A 20,338-nucleotide genomic window follows, 5' to 3' on the forward strand; every position below is an offset into this window, starting at 1 on the left:
TGGAAGGATAGGGACCAAGGATTCTCAAGGAAAAAAATTCATCATCGAGGATAGCAAGATTAAATGGCATGGAAGCGCTAACAAAGTGAGTATCCGTAAATCGTCTGACAAGCCCAATTTTAATTGTTGGAATTCTCTCCCTTTCCATTACAACAAACAAACTCAATTATCCTAATGCCCCATTGTTGTTGTTAGTCATGAAGTCATATACGACCCACTGCGACCCATGGACAATGTTCCTCCAGGCCTTCCTGTCCTCTACCATCCTCTGGACACGCCTAATGCTTCAGTGACTCCATCCAGCCACCTCATTCTCTGTTGTCCCCTTCTTCTTTTGCCCTTAATCTTTCCCAGCATTAGGCTCTTCTCCAGTGAGTCCTTTCTTCTCATTAGGTTGCTTTAGGAGGAGGAGGAGGAGGAGGAGGAGGAGGAGGAGGAGGAGGAGGAGGAGGAGGAGGAGGAGGAAGAGAAGGGAAAGGGGAAGCAGAAGAGGGAGAAGATTGTTAATAGTCAATTCTACATCAAGAGTTTACTTTAAGATGAAGTGTTGTTCTCAGGGGTTGTATTTACTTACCTTCCCTACTGGTTTGCAAATGTTAGCATGCATGTACACCTCTGTGCATGTACTAAACTTTCCACTCATGCGCTTTTGGCTAAAAAAGAGCCTACATGGGATGCCATAGAGCTGGGGTGGCTGGGCGGGGCCACCTGCGATTTCTGCTACTGGTTTGGGTGAACTGGTCCAAACCAGTAGAATACCACCTCTGGTTGTACTTTATATGATAAATTCAACATTGTCCATGAGGTATTAATTGCAGTGGCCTACCTACTGTACCTGTCGTGGCCAGCAGGATCCGGTTGAGCTGTTGATGGACTCGGATAGCAAGGAACCATATGAGTCTGCCTTGGATGATGTGGAGGACCCTGTGCAGGGTTCAGACTCAGAACAGGGACCAGAGAGGCTGGTTGGCCACCAGGAGGCACCTGAAGCATGGAGCAGTGGGGAGGATCAATGGCAGTTTGTCCCTGATGCTAGATTGACAAGGGCTGAGAAACGGAAGCAGCAACTTCATAGGCAGACTCACAGAAGATGATTAAGCACAGGTGGTTGTGGATTGGCCCCTCCCAAGAGAGATTATATGTGAGGCGTTGGGAGGGGACATTTGCAGGAAACAACCGTTCGAATTAGTAGTTACGAAAATCTATCTGTGTATTCTAGCCGTGTCTGTTCGTTTGGACTATCTGCGTTGCTTCATTTGAATTATCTGGGTTGCTGCAGAGTTAATCTATTGAATGTGAGTTGCCTGGGCCCTCAGCCAAAGGATTCATTATCTCAGTAATTAAACAGTGTTAAACAGCCAAGCCTGTGTTCTGGTTTATTCACAGGTGTGTGTGTGTGTGTGTGTGTGTGTGTGTGTCAGAACATGTACCTATCTACCTACCTACTTATCTACCTATTCACCTTCCAAATATGTGTAAATTGATTATTCATTTGTTATGTCATACCGCATCATCTCTACCTACGTTTTTTTTATTAAACATTTTTTTTTAAATAGGTCCATCCCCTTTCCTTGTGTAATCCTTATTGCCAGCCTGGTTATCAAAAGGAAAAAAAAGAAGGCGAGCAATTTTGCTGCTATGATTGTGTTCAGTGTCCAGAAGGGAAGATTTCCAATGAAAGAGGTAAATGACAAAGTCAATCTACCAACATACCGTGTTTTGGGGTGTATAAGATGCACCCAAGTATAAGACGCAGCAAGATTTCGAAGAGGCAAATTAAAAAAAAAGTTTTTGCACTCTGCAGACCTTCTCAAAATGGCCCGTTTTTCATGAAAATGGGCCCATATTTTGTCAAAAAAAGAGGGCATGCATAGCCTTTAAGAGACATTTAGAGTGCTCCTGGGAGCTAGGGGGGCAAAAATGAGCAAAAACAGCCAATTTTTCACTTATTTCTGCCCTCCCCAGTCCCCAGGAGCACGCTGGAAGCCTCCAAAAGACTATGCATAGCCATTTTTATGAAGGGGGTTGAATTTCGGGAGGCCAAAAATGCTGTATTCAGTGTATAAGATGCACCCAGATTTTCACCCTCTTTTTTTGAGGGAAAAAGATGCGTCTAATACTCCAAAAAATACGGTAATTGATATAAAAAGGATTGGAGAACAGCATAATGGTCATGTTTGACATCATCTCTGCCCATTCTTCTTCTTTCTATCTCTTTTCTTCTGCATGCTTAATAAGAATTGGAGGGATATTCTCTATATGGCAATTGTTGAGAAATGTTGTATCGATATAGCTCTGGCCACATAAGTTATATCGCGTATATTATCATTACGACTTTGTAGGACTTCATATTTTAAGAAAGGTCCTTTGGAATATATGGGTGCATAAACATAATACCCCTGTGCAGCTTTTTGTCATTCAAACACATTTTTTCTTGGCAACTTCTATCAATGGGGGAAGGATGACACGATGGGTAAAAACACTTAGCTTGTCATCTGGACAGCTGATAGCTTGGGTTAGAAACCTGAGCAATGTGTAATGAGATGATCTCCTGTTACCTGCCCCAGCTCGTTATCACCTAGCACCATGATGGCAAACCTATGGCACGCAGAACCCTTTATGCGGGCACGCGAGCTGTCACCCTAGCTCAGCCCCACTGCATATGCACACATGTCTTCCTCCAGCAGCTGATTTTTGGGTCGTACACATATGTGGGGGGGGAGGGCAGAGGGAATGTGGGAGGGCATGCCCCACACACCTCATTTTTGGTCCCAGGGGACTTTAGGGAGGCCTGCTAGGCTTAAAACAGGCTGTGAGGGGTACAGCTACCCCTGTGCCACATTTTTGATCCAAGGAGGCTTCAGGAAGATCTGCTTGGCTCAAAATGGGCCGTTGGGGCGGGGTGGCACATGGGCAATATCACACACACATTGCATTATGGGTGGGCACAGGGGCGCACACACTTTTGGCACGGGAGGACAAAAAGTTTGGACATCACTGACCTAGCAGTTCAAAAGTATGCAAATATGAGCAGATAAATAGGTACCACTTTGGTGGGAAAGTAACAGCATTCCAGCGGCTTCAGCACATAGTCCTGCTGGTCACGTGACCACAGAACTGTTTTCTGAGAAGGCTTGTTCCTTCAACTAAGAAATGATCACCATCTCCTAGAGTCAGACATGACCAGAGAGGGGAAACCTTTATCTATCAACAGTCATGTCACCCAGGAGAAGACACTTTAGAGACTTGCAGAAGGGTCTAACTGAAAGGACCTTTCTTCCTTTCAAACGTGAAGCTATACACAGTGACTCCTATTTTTTCTCCCATCCATTATTTCTTGATAATGTGTGTGTTCAAAGGAAACAATGGAATAATGTACATGAAGCAGTCTTGATCTAATGACAGGCTGCATTTCCAAATATCCAAATGTTCCGTTAGACTGCTGATGCTTTAGGAAGTGTGCAAGACCTTGGAGTCCTAGTGGAGAACCATTTAAATATGAGCCAGCCGTGTGCAGCAGCTGCCAAAAAAGCCAACAAAGTCCTAGGCTGCATCAACAGAAGGATAGAATCAAGATCACGTGAAGGGTTAATACCACTTTATAATGCCTTGGTAAGGCCACACTTGGAATACTGCATTCAGTTTTGGTCTCCACATTGTAGAAAAGATGTGGAGACTCTAGAAAGAGTGCAGAGAAGAGCAACAAAGATGATTAGGGGACTGGAGGCTAAAACATATGAAGAACAGTTGCAGGAACTGGGTATGTTTAGCTTAAGAGAAAGAAGGACTAGGGAAGACATGACAGCATTGTTCCAATATCTCAGGGGTTGCCACAAAGAAGAGGGAGTCAAACTATTCTCCAAGGCACCTGAGGGTAGAACAAGAAGCAATGGGTGGAAACCAATCAAGGAGAGAAGCAACTTAGAACTGAGGAGAAATTTCCTGACAGTGAGAACAATTAATCAGTGGAACAGCTTGCCTCCAGAAGTTGTGAATGCCCCAACACTGGAAGTCTTTAAGAAGATGTTGGATAGCCATTTGTCTGAAATGGTATAGGGTCTCCTGCCTAGGCAGGGGGTTGGACTAGAAGACCTCCAAGGTCCCTTCCAACTCTACTATTGTATTGTATTGTATTATAAGACCTTAAAATTTAAAAAGAGTGTCAAATTAATCCTCAGAATTTTGGGTTAGCACTGCAGAAGAACGTCTGGGTAGACTTTGTGCTTTAAACACATTATATTTTTTAAACTAGCGTGAATAATCCAAATAATAAATATACTGATCTTTCTAGGATGGTGATTAGAAGGACAATTGGAGAATAATGGGTGTTTCTTCACAAAATTTGCTTCTCTTGTGGAATCATGAGTGATGGGCCCCCTTTTTTAAAGATGGACATGGGAACTGAGTGGTTTCACATAAAGCTAACACAGCCTTTATCTCTTTTTCTCTATCCAGATACAGAAGATTGCTTCAAATGTCCGTCTGATCATTATCCAAACCAGGAACAAGATGAATGCTTTCCCAAAACGATAATTTTTTTGTCTTATGAAGAACCTTTGGGCATCTCCCTAGTCACAAGTGCCATCTTCTTCTTCTCGGTCACCATTTTGGTGTTCAAAATATTCCACCTGCACAAAGATAGCCCCATTGTCAAAGCCAACAACCGCGACCTCACCTACGCGCTCCTTCTCTCTCTTTTGCTCTGCTTCCTCTCACCTTTCCTGTTTATTGGTAAGCCCGGGGTGATGACCTGCTTCCTTCGGCAACCAGCCTTTGGTATCATCTTCTCACTGGCTGTTTCCTGTGTGTTGGCTAAAACCATCACTGTGGTGGTAGCTTTCATGGCCACCAAGCCAGGATCCGGTATGAGAAAGTGGATGGGAAAGAGGCTTACATGTTTTATCGTCCTTTCCAGCTCTTCTATCCCAGTTGGCATGTGTGCTGTATGGCTAACAATCTCTCCCCCGTTCCCCAATTTGGACACGGACACACTGACCACTGAGATAGTAGCAGAGTGCAAGGAAGGTTCCGTCGCTATGTTTTATCTTGTCTTGGGCTACATGGGGCTTCTGTCCTTCGTCAGTTTCAGTGTTGCTTTTCTAGCTAGGAAGTTGCCGGATAGTTTCAACGAAGCCAAATTCATCACTTTCAGCATGCTGGTATTCACCAGTGTTTGGCTGTCCTTTGTTCCAACCTATCTGAGCACCAAGGGGAAATATATGGTAGCCGTGGAGATCTTCTCCATCCTGGCCTCAAGTGCTGGGCTTTTGGGATGCATCTTTTTCCCCAAATGTTTCATAATTGTGCTGAGGCCTGAATTGAACAACAAAGAGCATCTCATAAGAAGAAAAACAGATGCAAAAATGACACACAATGGATAGCTACTTTGGGTCAGATACAATGGACTTTATGTACGATCAAATAATTGCATTCAGTTTCAAATTATTATTAATTTTTTCAATTTACTTGTTTATCCCAACCCTCACCCCAAAATAACAGCGAAGGTGCTGACAAGGCATGTAAATGAAAGTTGAAGAATAAATTTGTGATTTTCATGTAGCCTGGATGCTGTTGAAATATCTCTGATATTGTTGTGGCCCACCAGCAACCAGCAGAGCTGGCAGCAGATTTGGACAGTGTGGAGGTTGGAGAGGAACATGGGCCAATCCTGGAGCGTGGGGAAGGCTCTGATGAGGGCTCTTCCATTCACGTTTTAGAAAAGTTTATTTCCCTGGCTTGAGGAATATTGATAGATTAATAAATTTATTTTTCTTGTAACAGTCAGTATTAGATAGATACTGTAGATAGATAGATGGATGGATGGATGGATGGATGGATGGATGGATGGATGGATGGATAGATAGATAGATAGATAGATAGACAGACAGACAGACAAAGATAGAGAGATAGAGAGATAGAGATAGAGAGATGGAGAGATAGAGAGATAGAGAGATAGAGATAGAGATAGAAAAGATAGATAGATAGATAGATAGATAGATAGATAGATAGATAGATAGATAGAGAGAGAGAGAGAGAGAGAGAGAGGCAGACAGACAGACAGACAGACAGAGATACAGGGATACAGAGATACAGAGATACAGAGATACAGAGATAGAAATAGAGATAGAAAAGATAGATAGATAGATAGATAGATAGATAGATAGATAGATAGATAGATAGATATAGAGATATAGATAGATAGATAGATAGATAGATAGATAGATAGATAGATAGATAGATAGAGATAGATAGATAGATAGATAGATAGATAGACAGACAGACAGACATAGATAGAGAGATACAGAGATAGAGTTAGAAAAGATATAGATATAGATAGATAGATAGATAGATAGATAGATAGATAGATAGATAGATGATAGATACACAGACAGACAGAGATACAGAGACACAGAGATAGAAAAGATAGATAGACAGATAGACAGACAAGCAGAGATACATACAGAAATAGAGATAGAGATAGAAAAGATAGATAGATAGATAGATAGATAGATAGATAGATAGATAGAGAGAGAGATAGAGAGAGACAGACAGACAGACAGACAGACAGAGATACAGAGATACAGAGATAGAAATAGAGATAGAAAAGATAGATAGATAGATAGATAGATAGAGAGAGAGAGAGAGAGAGAGAGAGAGAGAGAGAGAGAGAGAGACAGACAGACAGACAGAGAGACAGACAGACAGACAGACAGACAGACATAGAGAGATACAGAGATAGAGTTAGAAAAGATAGATAGATAGATAGATAGATAGATAGATAGATAGATAGATAGATAGAGATAGATAGATAGATGATAGATAGATAGACAGACAGATAGACAGACAGTGATACAGAGACACAGAGACACAGAGACACAGAGATAGAAAAGATAGATAGATAGATAGACAGACAGACAAGCAGAGATACATACAGAAATAGAGATAGAGATAGAAAAGATGCATAGATAGACAGACAGACAGAGATACAGAGATAGAGATAGAAAAGATGGATAGATAGACAGACAGAGATACAGAGATAGAGATAGAGATAGAAAAGATAGATAGATAGATAGATAGATAGATAGATAGATAGATAGATGGATGGATGGATGGATGGATGGATGGATGGATGGATGGATGGATGGATGGATGGATGGAAGGATGGATGGATGGATGGATGGATAGATGATAAATAGATAGAGAAAGAGAGATAGAGATAGAAAATCAATCTTAGAAACTTCAACCATATGAAGTTGTATGTATGCTTCCCACCAGCCAGCTGGTTGTTGGGTCTCTGCTGCGCATGCATGGGGGTGGGGGAATGTGGGTGGACACATGCGCATGCACAGGGGGAAGGGTGTATGCAGGAGGCCATGCGTGCATGTGTGGGAGTGGAGCACATATGGAGGGCCACGTACATGCACGGGGTGGGGGTAAATGCGGTGGAGTGCACCCACATGCCTGGGTGTGAGGCACATGTATGGAGACATGCACTGCATTTTGGGGCCCATGTTTTGGGCACTCTGTCCGGAAAAGTTTAGCCATCACTGGCATATACACAGAGTAGAATTCATAAGCTTAACCACATCCCAGTTCCCATGACTAAGAGAATTCTCAGGAGAATTCATGCTGGCTGGGGAATTCAAGGAACTGAAGTCCAGATATCCATCATTTGAGAAAGTTGAGAAGCATTTCAATATATTGAATGAATGAAGACTCAATCTGGGTCTTTCAGCTCTGAGGACACTCTTGCATGACAGCTCCTCCAGATGGAGAAACCAATGTTTCCTTCCCTATTTTTGTCCTTCCTTTGTGGTTGCTTCTATTTTTCGATTCTGAACATTTTTTCCAGAATAAAAGCATGATGGAACACGAGCTCCACCTACAGGACCATCCTTCCAAGGTTTAGAGAGGGAAAGAGTTTTTACATGAGTTCAGATAGGACTTTCAGCACTGTGTATCTCTAACCCAGTAATAGACCTCTATGTCTTCTTCCTTCAGACTGTTCATATGCAAATAGAGAGCTGATTGACAGGTGGGGACCAAAGGTCTATGAGCTGCCCTAAACTGAGCTACCCTAAAAGGACACAACGTGCCCCTGCACCAGGGTTCACCAACCTTTCGGACCTCACGGACTAGTAAATTCATAATTTTAAATCCCATGGACCACTAGTATGAATATGGGATGGGGGTCCTTCAGGCACTTAGCTTGGCCATGTATTAGTGGAGAGAAGCACCCGGGGTCAACCCAAGGTTTGCTGTCCATTGTAGCTAGAAATCTCAAATACGGCCAAGAATGAATGTTTGTCTTGTAACCAGCCTGGGTGCTAAATCGGCCCCCTGCAAACTCTGTCTTTAGAGGAGCCCAGCTGAAATTTTGCACACCGCTTACCCAAGCCCCTAGACTCCCAGAGAGGGAGGGAGGTAAGGTCTGGAGCTACTAAACAGGCAACCAATCTAAGTGCCTGAAGGACCCCATCCCATCAGCAATCAAGAGTAATTGCTTTGGCGGGCCATATCTGGCCTTGGGCGTAGTTTGAGAATCCCTGATTTAGTGCAATATAAAAAATGCAAAAATGCAAAGATTTTTCTGCGGACCACCAAAATTTCCTCATCAACCACCAGTGGTCCATGAACAACCTATTGGTGACTGCTGCCCTACACTAGAGGTGCTACCCTCCCTGAACACCATACACCCCGGGCAACAGCTTTGACAGGCTGGTCAAACCAGGTTGAGAGTAGCTGTTGGGTCATAGACCTTCGGTGAGATAGGGACTTGCCATAGGTTTGCCATCATGGTGCTAGGTGATCAGGAGCTGGGGCAGGTAATAGGAGATCATCTCATTACACATTGCTCAGGTTTCTAACCCAATCTAGCATGTGAAGACAGATTCTGATGGATTGAGCGGATGAAACCTACTAGAATAGGAAAAGGTGTCTCCGGAAGTAATGTGGTACACTAAGAGCACAGCAAGACACAAAAGACGCCCTGGTCAACCAGTGCGCCCAGCCCATCACCAACTGTCCTGTCTCTTGTCCTGCTATTGGAGCAAGACGGAATCTGGGAAGAGAGAGTGAGGCTGACTCTACGCATCTCTCCATCACTTTAATTCAATTCCCACACAAGTCTTGACATCCCCCAATTCCTGTGAACCTTCAAAGTCCTCTGGGTGAATGATGATGCAGCAGATGTGGTGGGACTCAACATTTTTTACTACTGGTTCTGTGGGCATGGCTTGATGGGCGTGGTTTGGTGGGTGTGGCAGGGGAAGGTTACTGGAAAATCCCCATTTCCTACCAATCAGCTGAGACTCGGGAGGCAGAGAATAGATGGGGGCATGGCCAGCCAGAGATGGTATTTACCAGTTCTCAGAACTACTCAAAATTTCTGCTACCGGTTCTCCAGAACTGGTCAGAACCTGGTGGATACCACCTCTGGTGTGGATACACTTGGAACTGTAGCCATCTTCTTGCTGACTGAAGCAACAGCTGCATTCAGCGTCTACTTGAGTGACTGAACAGCCCTCTTTAGGACTGCACTGCTCACCTCCGTAGTAAGAGGAAGGGGCTAGAAAAGGTGCCCTAAGCATTGTTTCTTTATAGGTGGATAGCCCACAACCTGTTAGATGCCCAGGTCCTCTTCGAACACGATGGATGGACATCATGCAAATAGAATTGAGGATTGCTTTTTGAAGGTAGAGGTTCTCTCCTTCATACTGAATACTGAACCAAACATTCCGGACCTTCCCCGGAAACTGCCTGATTCAAAGCATGACATAATTGTTTAAGTCAAATCCTGACACAGAACAGGTGAGTCCTGTGGATTCTCCTGGTCCTTTCTCTTCTGGATCAGAGTGAGTGAGAGTGACATGTGAATCCCCATCTAGAAATCAAAGAGGCAGTTAGATTACTTTACTGAAGGATCAAAGCCAGAAGGGTCAAGTGATATCCCTGTCCATAGCAAGCAAGTGGATTAATCCTCTCACAGTTTATCTCTTTATTAAACAACTACTGGTATGTGCTTTTTTTAAAGGCAGAAAGTGTTGTGGGCTGCCAGTTGCCAACAGCAATGAGGAGTTTGGGGAAGAACTTGGGTCATTTCTGGAATCTGAGGATGGATGATGGATCTGATGGATGCTCTTCATCAGATGCAGAGACAGAGACAGGGCCATCCGACTTTTCCCAGCCACCGGAGAGACAGCTGCCTTTGGAGGCTGAGATAAGTGGGGAGGAAGAACAGCTGGGTCCTATTCCAGATGCATATATGGGCAGAGCAGTTAGGAAAAGTGAACAACCGAGGACAAGGAGTCACCTCGGGAAGCAAAGCACACATGGACACTGAATGGCCTCTCCCTGGCTGGGAAATAAATAGAAGGAAAGGGGAGTGGTGGTGGTCGTAGGAGACAACAGTTCATATTTCTGTTGATTTGGGTCATCATGTTTCATGCCACAGAGACTGCTTGCCAGAACTTAATTTGTAGCTTTTTTGGCTGGTAGCTCACAGTCTTGCAATTATTGCAAGGAACTGATAAGGTCTGTTACCCCAGAAGGACTATTGCCTGGACTTTTCTGTGTGTGAATGCCATGAATTCACAGGAGATAAATAAAGAGGTTTTTTTTTTTTTTTTTCGTGACAAGGAGTCTGTTTCTTCTTTCTGCAAAGGCTGGGTCAGAACAGAAAGGTTTATCAGGTGGTGTGATGATGAATAACAAGATGTTTAAGAGCCAGAGCATTGCAATGAATGGGGAACTTAATAAATCTCTGATGACTGACTCAGGCCAAAAGGAACTTCCTTTTCTAAGAAATCTGAGAGTGGCCTTTCAAAATGAAGTGCAAGTTTTGGTTTGTACCTTTCTGACAGAAAAAGACAAAATATAACTTCAAATTAAGGGATGAAAGAAGAGCTCCTGAAGGCAAGTTTTCATTGTATAGAGCACAGAACCATGCTTACATAGCCATTTATAAAGCCATTGGGTCTCTATATAAATATGAATGAATGAATGAATGAATCAATTAATGAATGAACACTAGTTTCATATATTCTCTGCATTGTCCCATTGTATTTTGCAGTAATACATTTTGCAATAATAAAGTGCAATATGAAAAAATGTAGAAAAGATGTAGAAGAGATGTGGAGACTCTAGAAAGAGTGCAGAGAAGAGCAACAAAGATGATTAGGAGACTGGAGGCTAAAATACATGAAGAACGGTTGCAGGAACTGGGTATGTCTAGTTTATTAGAAAGAAGGACTAGGGGAGACATGATAGCAGTCTTCCACTATCTCAGGGGTTGCCACAAAGAAGAGGGAGTCAAACTATTCTCCAAAGCACCTGAGGGTAGAACAAGAAGCAATGGGTGGAAACTAATTAAGGAGAGAATCAACTTAGAACTAAGGAGAAATTTCTTGACATTGAGAACTATTAATCCGTGGCACAACTTGCCTCCAGAAGTTGTGAATGCTCCAACACTGGAAGTTTTTAAGAAGATGTTGGAGAACCATTTGTCTGAAACGGTATAGGGTTTCCTGCCTAGGCAGAGGGTTGGATTAGAAGACCTCCAAGGTTCCTTCCAACTCTCTTATTCTATTCAATAATGACTTTTTGGTTGGCTTCCTTGCTTTCTTCAAAAGGAAACCTCAATTTTTATTTATTTATGTATATGGTTGCCCAATTCTAATTCATTTCAGTCCGGGGTGGGGGGTGGGGAGGCTTACAACATTAAAATTTTTCAGATCCACTTGCCCACTTCTACTGCGCTTTGCTATATACCTAGTAAAGAAGGAAGAAGAATCATCAAAAGTCTTTGCACATAATTCTCCCCCTCCCCATTCCTCTCTTCTTTACAACTCATTTTGCAGTTCTGCAACTGGGAACATGGGATATCTGCATTTCCCTTGTTCACGTCATATATGACAGTTGCAGTATGAAAAAAGAAGGAGACTATGTCATTCTTGCCACAGTGATTGAGTCACATAGGTGACTGAAAAAAAGGATTTCTTTAGCAGCTGTGACATGCCCAATTGTGAGCAGGAAGGATAGATGTATTACAGGAAGGACAATTTTAGAAGGGATTATTCACTGTGTGTTATTTACACAGGAGTACAAGGCGGTGTCTTCTGGTTTTAGACCGTTGACTTGGACAAAAACCTGATTTTGGGAGATATCTCTTGTGAAGTTTAACCGATTTTGCAAAACACTATTGTAAAACACAGTTCCACTCGTTGCAATACATCCAATCCATTCCAGTCCCTCTCCTGGACGTTGACGGATCCAGTCCATGTATGCCTCTGCTACAGAAAACCCAGACACGGTGCAAGTCAGTTTTATGGATTCCCCAGGCCTCTTAATGCCACCACCAGATTCAGTAATGGTACGACTCGATGAACTGCCTGTGACACAATAATGAAAATTAGAAAGTTAAAAAGGAGAAGATGATGGTGCAGCAAAGTAACAGAGTGAAATATTGAAATATTACAGGTAGATAGAAGAGATCAGAGAAGAATGCAAGAGATTCCTTACACGCAGGGAATGCCAATATGAAACATGCCAAGATTGCCCATTCCATAATGTTAATATTGCCTAACTGCGATGAGCACAACATCTGATCTCCAGCTACAAGGAACCTAATGGTCACTCTAAACCTTGATTGCTCTATGTGGAATAGCATCCTCCCCTTTAAAGAATCCATGTCATCAACTAATTTGCATACCACCCAAAATGCTCATTAGGTAAGTACATAATAGTGTAAGTCAGGGGTGTCAAACTCGCCTTGTCACAGTGGCATCCCATGACGTATCATGACTTTTCTCCCCTTTGCTAAACTGGATGGAGTAGAGCCAGCACATGACTCGAGTTTGACAGCCCTTTTCTGAGTATATAGTAGTCAAGCATTTAACTACAGTTAAGCAAATAGTACTCGAAGTGCCAAGTATTTCAATTGTGCATTGTGCAAACCATCATGAACACATTGTGGGAAGTGCACCCCAAAAGGACAGTGTCAGAAATCTCAGAAAACAGGGCCAAGCCCTTTCCCCTTTAAGAAAACCAAGAAGCACCAGCTGATAGGAAAACTCAGAACAGCCAATGGCTGTTACAAAAGTAATAGAGCTAAGTAACAGAAAAGTAACAGAAACAGTTAAGTAGAGCCATTAAGATAAGGGGAATCAGGCTAAAATATAAACTCTCCAAGGTAAACCAAAAAAACCCTCCTCCTGCCCCCTGACAGAATTAACCCTTAGGACAGGAAAAACAAAAGACCAGGGGACCAAGGAAAACAGGAAAACAAAACCCAGGGCAATCAGAAACACTTCAAAACCTATCAAGCTGCAGGAGCTTCAAAGGGGAATTAAACATAAAAGATTCACACTCCCAAGCTGCTTGTATGCCAGGAATGCTCATACTGTGTCACTTTTTGCTTCTTGCCTTCCTACATTAAAAAAATCCCACTTTCTGGCAGCTGGCTTCCACATCCATTTCTTCTCAGCGTCTGTTCCTGTGTCCCAGATGAGGGACAAATTCAGTTATTTTCTTCCAACCAGATGTCTGATGCTGAGGACCAAGAGTCCATCTCTCATCTCTGAACTAGGCTGGTAACATGTACATTTACTGGGGATTCAATATGGACCATCTCTCCTGGAGATTCCTCATCCGCATAGGGATAGCTAGTGAAAAATGGCATTGGTGAAAAAAGAATTTTGATTACAAACTGGAAGGAAGTCAAATGAAACAGTGACAATATGTGATACTGGCAATGACACTGGCAATATGAATTACAAATTTGCACCTAGGGAAATGAAACCCATCATGCTTTGTTTCCATTTGTGAAGCATTTGATGGTCTTATTCAACTTTACATTGCCTTTTCTTAGTGTCTTTGTCATACTTAGTGAGGTCAGGCTCACAGTTCCACAGAAGTATAATAAGCACTTAGCAATGACACTTGGCTACAATGTAAAGTAGTGAGTATACAGCTTGTATAACAGTGTAAATGTGCTGTCCCCTCAAAATAATGCAACACCTATATGAAAAGTTATACTTAAATATTTACAAAATGTGAGGGGGTGTACTCACTTCTGTGATATACTGATACAGAGAGAGAGAGAGAGAGAGAGAGAGAGAGAGAGAGAGAGAGAGAGAGAGAGATTTACGTATGTACTGTATGTATGTATGTATGTATGTATGTATGTATGTATGTATGTATGTGTATGTATTAGTGCAATTTAAAATAAAATAAACAAACCCATACAAATTTATGCACAAGGCAAAAAGCAAAGAATCACAACGGGGGTAAATTCATAAACAATGCATTAACACTACTCAGAAGCTCAACCAATCTCCATGATTGACAGAAAATCCAGGTCTTAGGAGTTTTGCAAACAGCCAGCATGGTTGGGCTTAATCTAATCTCACGTGGAATTGTCTTCCAAAGAGCAGATGTTGAGAAGACATGGAGCCCACCAAATGCTTCCCTTTAATTGACGGGACTCAAAGCACAACCTTCCTACCAGAACTAATGAGACAAGTCAAAACATATTTTGGAGCTTCTCAGGTCAAAACATATGTTGGAGCTTCTCAGTGGCAAACTGAGTGGTTCAACAGATCTTATATTGTCAAGGGTGAGACGGAATACCACGAAGTCTGAGAAATACGGCACCGATGGTTAGAAACGAGGGGAAAAAGTTGGGACATGGATAAGAACTGGAAAATATGGCATTAATATTGTACGATAAGTAGGAATTGGATATGTATATATACTGATAGTAACTGTATAACGAAAGGGATTAATGGGTAGGTAATTTGACTGACTACACATGCCTATGTAATGGATATAAACTGTTATTGCCGTAAGATCAAAAACTCCATGAAAAGGACTATGCTAGAAATGTTGCACTATCTCCAATGTTTTTAATGCTTACTAATAAAAACTTACCAAAAAAAAAAAAAAAAATCCCAGGTCTTATATTGTAAGCATTTTGATCGTAAGTATATTTTCCAATTATGCATTTATTGATTTTGCATAGATCTACAATTAAACAAAGGGCTGTGAGAGAATATTGTTCCATTTGTTATGTTTCTTTGATTTCTGAAATCAAAGGGCAGGCACTAAGAAGTGAATGTGAATGTACATTCTCCAACATTGGTTTGGGCTGGTCTTTCGTCCAAATAGTCAACTTTAAGGTGTCTAGACTTCAACTCCCAGAATTCGTGCTGAGTAGGAATACTAGGAGTTGAAATCCAGGCATCTCAAAGTTGGCCAGGTTGACCAACAGTGAGGTGGAGGACTGTTCATGATATGTGAGATAAACAGATGGCTGTGAAAACAGATGGCAATTCACAACATGGATTTTTCATGCATGACACAATTTTTGCTCATGGAGAGGGAGATCCCCTTTCCATTTTCGTTAGAAACAGTTGTTTCTAATAATAAATAATCATGCCAGCTGTTCAGGTCATAAAACATGACTATTCCAGAACAAGAAGGATTTTTTTCCGTGACAATGATTCTTTTTGACCACTGTGTATATCAGTAGTACAATAATATATGGCTGTGTCCTCCATTTTCAGGTCATTCATTTGGAGGTAGAAGTTGGAACTGTCCTTGGACGCAGTAAATCTTCCTTGTATTGTAGGAGAATAACCACTGTACTTCGGGATACGATAAAAGACCAGCCACTCCAATGGTTTCCCAGGCCTCTGCATCACCCAAGTCATATAGTGGTTATTAATATCAAATCCAGTTATGGAGCACACGAGTTGGGTGGATTCTCCTTGTTTCTTGATTACGAGACTTGACTGAGTGAGAGTAATCTGAGAAAGGGCACCTGGAGGAAGGAGAAACGGTCATCAGATGAAAGAAATGAATTACTCAACAAGGACAAAAGAAAAGCTACCATAATGAAAGATGGAATTTAATTTCCGGATCTTGCCCAGGTAATCTTGGAGAATGAACTGTGGCTATAAAAACCAAGAAGACATCAAGGGTAGCATACTTTTCAAAATAGTTTGAATGAAAATTAGGTGGAGGAAATTCATGATCCCCTTTCTTCTATTATCCCTTTGAAGAGCTTTCTTTAGACGATACAGGAGGTCAAGAGCGAATGAAGTCCCAGCAGACGGGGAAATTAATATATGATGCAGTAGTTTGCATATGTTTTCCCTGATAAGAGGTTTATGTTCTTACTGCCACATCATGTAAGGAGATAGAACCCTCCCTTAGATCGTGGGTTTCAAGCTTGTGGTGTCACGTTGCCATCACGTGACACTTTGCCATGTTTTTCTCATTTGCAGAGCTGGGATCGGTATGGCCTGCATGTGATGTATCCAGCTTGCGGCCTGCCAGTTTGACACCCCTGCCTTAGATCAACCCTGGAAAGCAGTGGTGAAATTAAAATTATTTTACTACCGGTTCTGTGGTTGCGGTTTGGTGGGCGTGGAAGGGGAAAGCTACTGCAAAATCTCCATTCCCTCCCCACTCCTGGGGGAAGGATACTGCAAAATATCCATTCCTTCCCCACTCCTGGGAAAAGGATACTGCAAAATCTCCATTCCCTCCCCACTCCTGGGGAAAGGATATTGCAAAATCCCCATTCCCTCCCCACTCCTGGGGGAAGGATACTGCAAAATATCCATTCCTTCCCCACTCCTGGGAAAAAGATATTGCAAAATCCCCATTCCCTCCCCATTTCTGGGGAAAGGATATTGCAAAATCCCCATTCCCTCCCCATTCCTGGGGGAAGGATACTGTAAAATCCCCATTCCCACCCCACTTTGGGGGGAAGGATATTGCAAAGTCTTGTGGCCTAGTGGTTAATATAACTGCCTAACATGTAAAATAGCCCAAGTTCAAATCCCAGTAAGGGATTTTTATGGCTAGCTGATGAGAGCTAAAAAGCTTGAAATAGATCTATACTGGTCTCCTTTCATTTATTTATCAGCAAAAAAATGTATGTATGTATATGTATGTGTGTATGTATGTAAAATCTGCAAAATCTCCATTCCCTCCCCACTCCTGGGGAAAGGATATTGCAAAATCTCCATTCCCTCCGCACTCCTGGGGGAAGGATATTACAAAATCCCCATTCCCTCCCCACTCCTGGGGGAAGGATATTGCAAAATCCCCATTCCCTCCGCACTCCTGGGGGAAGGATATTGCAAAATCCCCATTCCCTCCCCACTCCTGGGGGAAGGATATTGCAAAATCTCCATTCCCTCCGCACTCCTGGGGGAAGGATATTGCAAAATCTTGTGGCCTAGTGGTTAATATAACTGCCTAACATGTAAAATAGCCGAAGTTCAAATCCCAGTAAGGGATTTTTATGGCTAGCTGATGAGAGCTAAAAAGCTTGAAATAGATCTATACTAGTCTCCTTTCATTTATTTATCAGCAAAAAAATGTATGTATGTATGTATGTATATATGTATGTATGTATGTATGTATGTATGTATGTATGTATGTATGTGTGTATGTATGTAAAATCTGCAAAATCTCCATTCCTTCCCCACTCCTGGGGGAAGGATATTGCAAAGTCTTCATTCACACCCTACTCTGGGGCCAGCCAGAGGTGGTATTTGCCGGTTCTCGGAACTACTCAAAATTTCCACTACTGGTTGTCCAGAACTAGTCAGAACCTGCTGAATTTCACCCCTGCTGGAAAGTATATGACTATACCAGTGTTAGTTGACTGGCTTATTGTCTGGTCTAATAGAACCATGTAAGTCTACGGTGGGGAGAAATGAAAAAGAGCCCAGTAGGACATTTTCCCACTATTTTTATTATCATTATTATTCAGCTCTTATCAGCTACAATACCTTATAAAATATTAACACTTTCAACAAAATCATTTTTTAAATGACACACTAGATTTTTTCTTTAATTCAATTCCTTTGAGGAACTTGCTTTCTGTTAGGAGCAGTTCAATTATATTGAATGAAAATAATGAAAAAAAAAAAAATCAAAGGATAGGAATCTCAGAAGTGAACACGAATGTGCGTTCTCCAACATCTGTTCAGGCTGAGGTTTAGACAACCATGTCAACTGTAAGATGTCTGGACTTCAACTCCCAGAATTCATCCTGCCTCAGAGTGGGAATACTAGGAGTTGAAGTCCAGACGTCTTGAAGTTGTCAAGGTTGACAAACACTGATGCGAAGGGTTATCCATGATCCAAGAGATAGACAGATGGCCATGGAAACAGATGGTAACTCACATCTTGGCTTTTCATGCATGAAACATTTTTTTTTGTCATAGAGAGGGAGATTCCCCCTTGTATTTTCTTAGAAACAGTGGTTTCTAATAATAAATAATCTTGCCAGCTGTTCATCTCATGAAACATAAGTGCCCCAGAAGGACTTTTTCCCCTCGTCACAATTCCTTTCCATCATGGTGCAGGGTCTACGTGAGTGGTACAATAATATACGGCTGTGTCCTCCATTTTCAGGTCATTCATTTGGAGGTAGAAGTTGGAACTGTCCTTGGACGCAGTAAATCTTCCTTGTATTGTAGGAGAATAACCACTGTACTTCGGGATACGATAGTAGACCAGCCATTCCAATGGCTTCCCAGGCCTTTGCATCACCCAAGTCATATAGTGATTATTAATATCAAATCCAATTATGGAGCACACGAGTTGGGTGGATTCTCCTTGTTTCTTGATTACGAGACTTGGCTGAGTGAGAGTAATCTGAGAAAGGGCACCTGGAGGAAGGAGAAAGGGTCATCAGATGACAGAAATGAATTACTCAACAAGGACAAAAAAGCTACCATAATGAAAGAAGGAATTTTTTTTCCGGATCTTGCCCAGGTAATCGTGGAGAATAAACGGTGGCTATAAAATCAAGAAGACACCAAGGATAGCATACTTTTCAAAATAGTTTGAATGAAAATTAGGTGGAGGAAATTCATGATCCCCTTTCTTCTATTATCCCTTTGAAGAGCTTTCTTTAGACGATACAGGAGGTCAAGAGCGAATGAAGTCCCAGCAGACGGGGAAATTAATATATGATGCAGTAGTTTGCATATGTTTTCCCTGCTAAGAGTTTTATGTTCTTACTGCCACATCATGTAAGGAGATAGAACCTTCATTTAGATCATGGGTTTCAAGCTCGTGGTGTCACGTTGCCATCACGTGACACTTTGCCATGTTTTTCTCAATTGCCGAGCTGGGATGGGTATGGCCTGCATGTGATGTATCCAGCTTGCGGCCCGCCAGTTTGACACCCCTGCCTTAGATCAACCCTGGAAAGCAGTAGTGAAATTAAAAATATTTTACTACAGGTTCTGTGGTCGCGGTTTGGCAGGCGTGGAAGGGGAAAGATATTGCAAAATCCCCATTCCCTCCCCACTCCTGGGGAAAGGATATTGCAAAATCCCCATTCCCTCCCCGCTCCTGGGGAAAAGATATTGCAAAATCCCCATTCCCTCCCCACTCCTGGGGGAAGGATACTGCAAAATCTCCATTCCCTTCCCACTCTTGGGGGAAGGATATTGCAAAATCCCCATCCTCTCCCCACTCCTGGGGAAAAGATATTTCAAAATCCCCATTCCCTCCCCACTCCTGGGGGAAGGATATTTCAAAATCCCCATTCCCTCCCCACTCCTGGGGGAAGGATATTGCAAAATCCCCATTCCCTCCCCACTCCTGGGGAAAGGATATTGCAAAATCCCCATTCCCTCCCCACTCCTGGGGAAAGGATATTGCAAAATCCCCATTCCCTCCCCACTCCTGGGGAAAGGATATTGCAAAATCCCCATTCCCTCCCCACTCCTGGGGAAAGGATATTGCAAAATCCCTCTTCCCTCCCCACTCCTGGGGGAAGGATACTGCAAAATATATATTCCTTCCCCACTCCTGGGAAAAGGATATTGCAAAATCCCCATTCCCTCCCCACTCCTGGGGAAAGGATGTTGCAAAATCCCCATTCCCTCCCCATTCCTGGGGAAAGGATATTGCAAAATCCCCATTCCCTCCCCACTCCTGGGGAAAGGATATTGCAAAATCTCCATTCCCTCCCCCACTCCTTGGGAAAGGATATTGCAAAATCCCCATTCCCTCCCGACTCCTGGGGGAAGGATACTGCAAAATATATATTCCTTCCCCACTCCTGGGAAAAGGATATTGCAAAATCCCCATTCCCTCCCCACTCCTGGGGAAAGGATATTGCAAAATCCCCATTCCCTCCCCATTCCTGGGGAAAGGATATTGCAAAATCCCCATTCCCTCCCCACTCCTGGGGAAAGGATATTGCAAAATCTCCATTCCCTCCCCCACTCCTTGGGAAAGGATATTGCAAAATCCCCATTCCCTCCCGACTCCTGGGGAAAGGATATTGCAAAATCCCCAT

The sequence above is a fragment of the Natrix helvetica genome (assembly GCF_964273705.1).
Source record: "Natrix helvetica genome assembly, chromosome: Z".
Taxonomy (NCBI): domain Eukaryota; kingdom Metazoa; phylum Chordata; class Lepidosauria; order Squamata; family Natricidae; genus Natrix; species Natrix helvetica.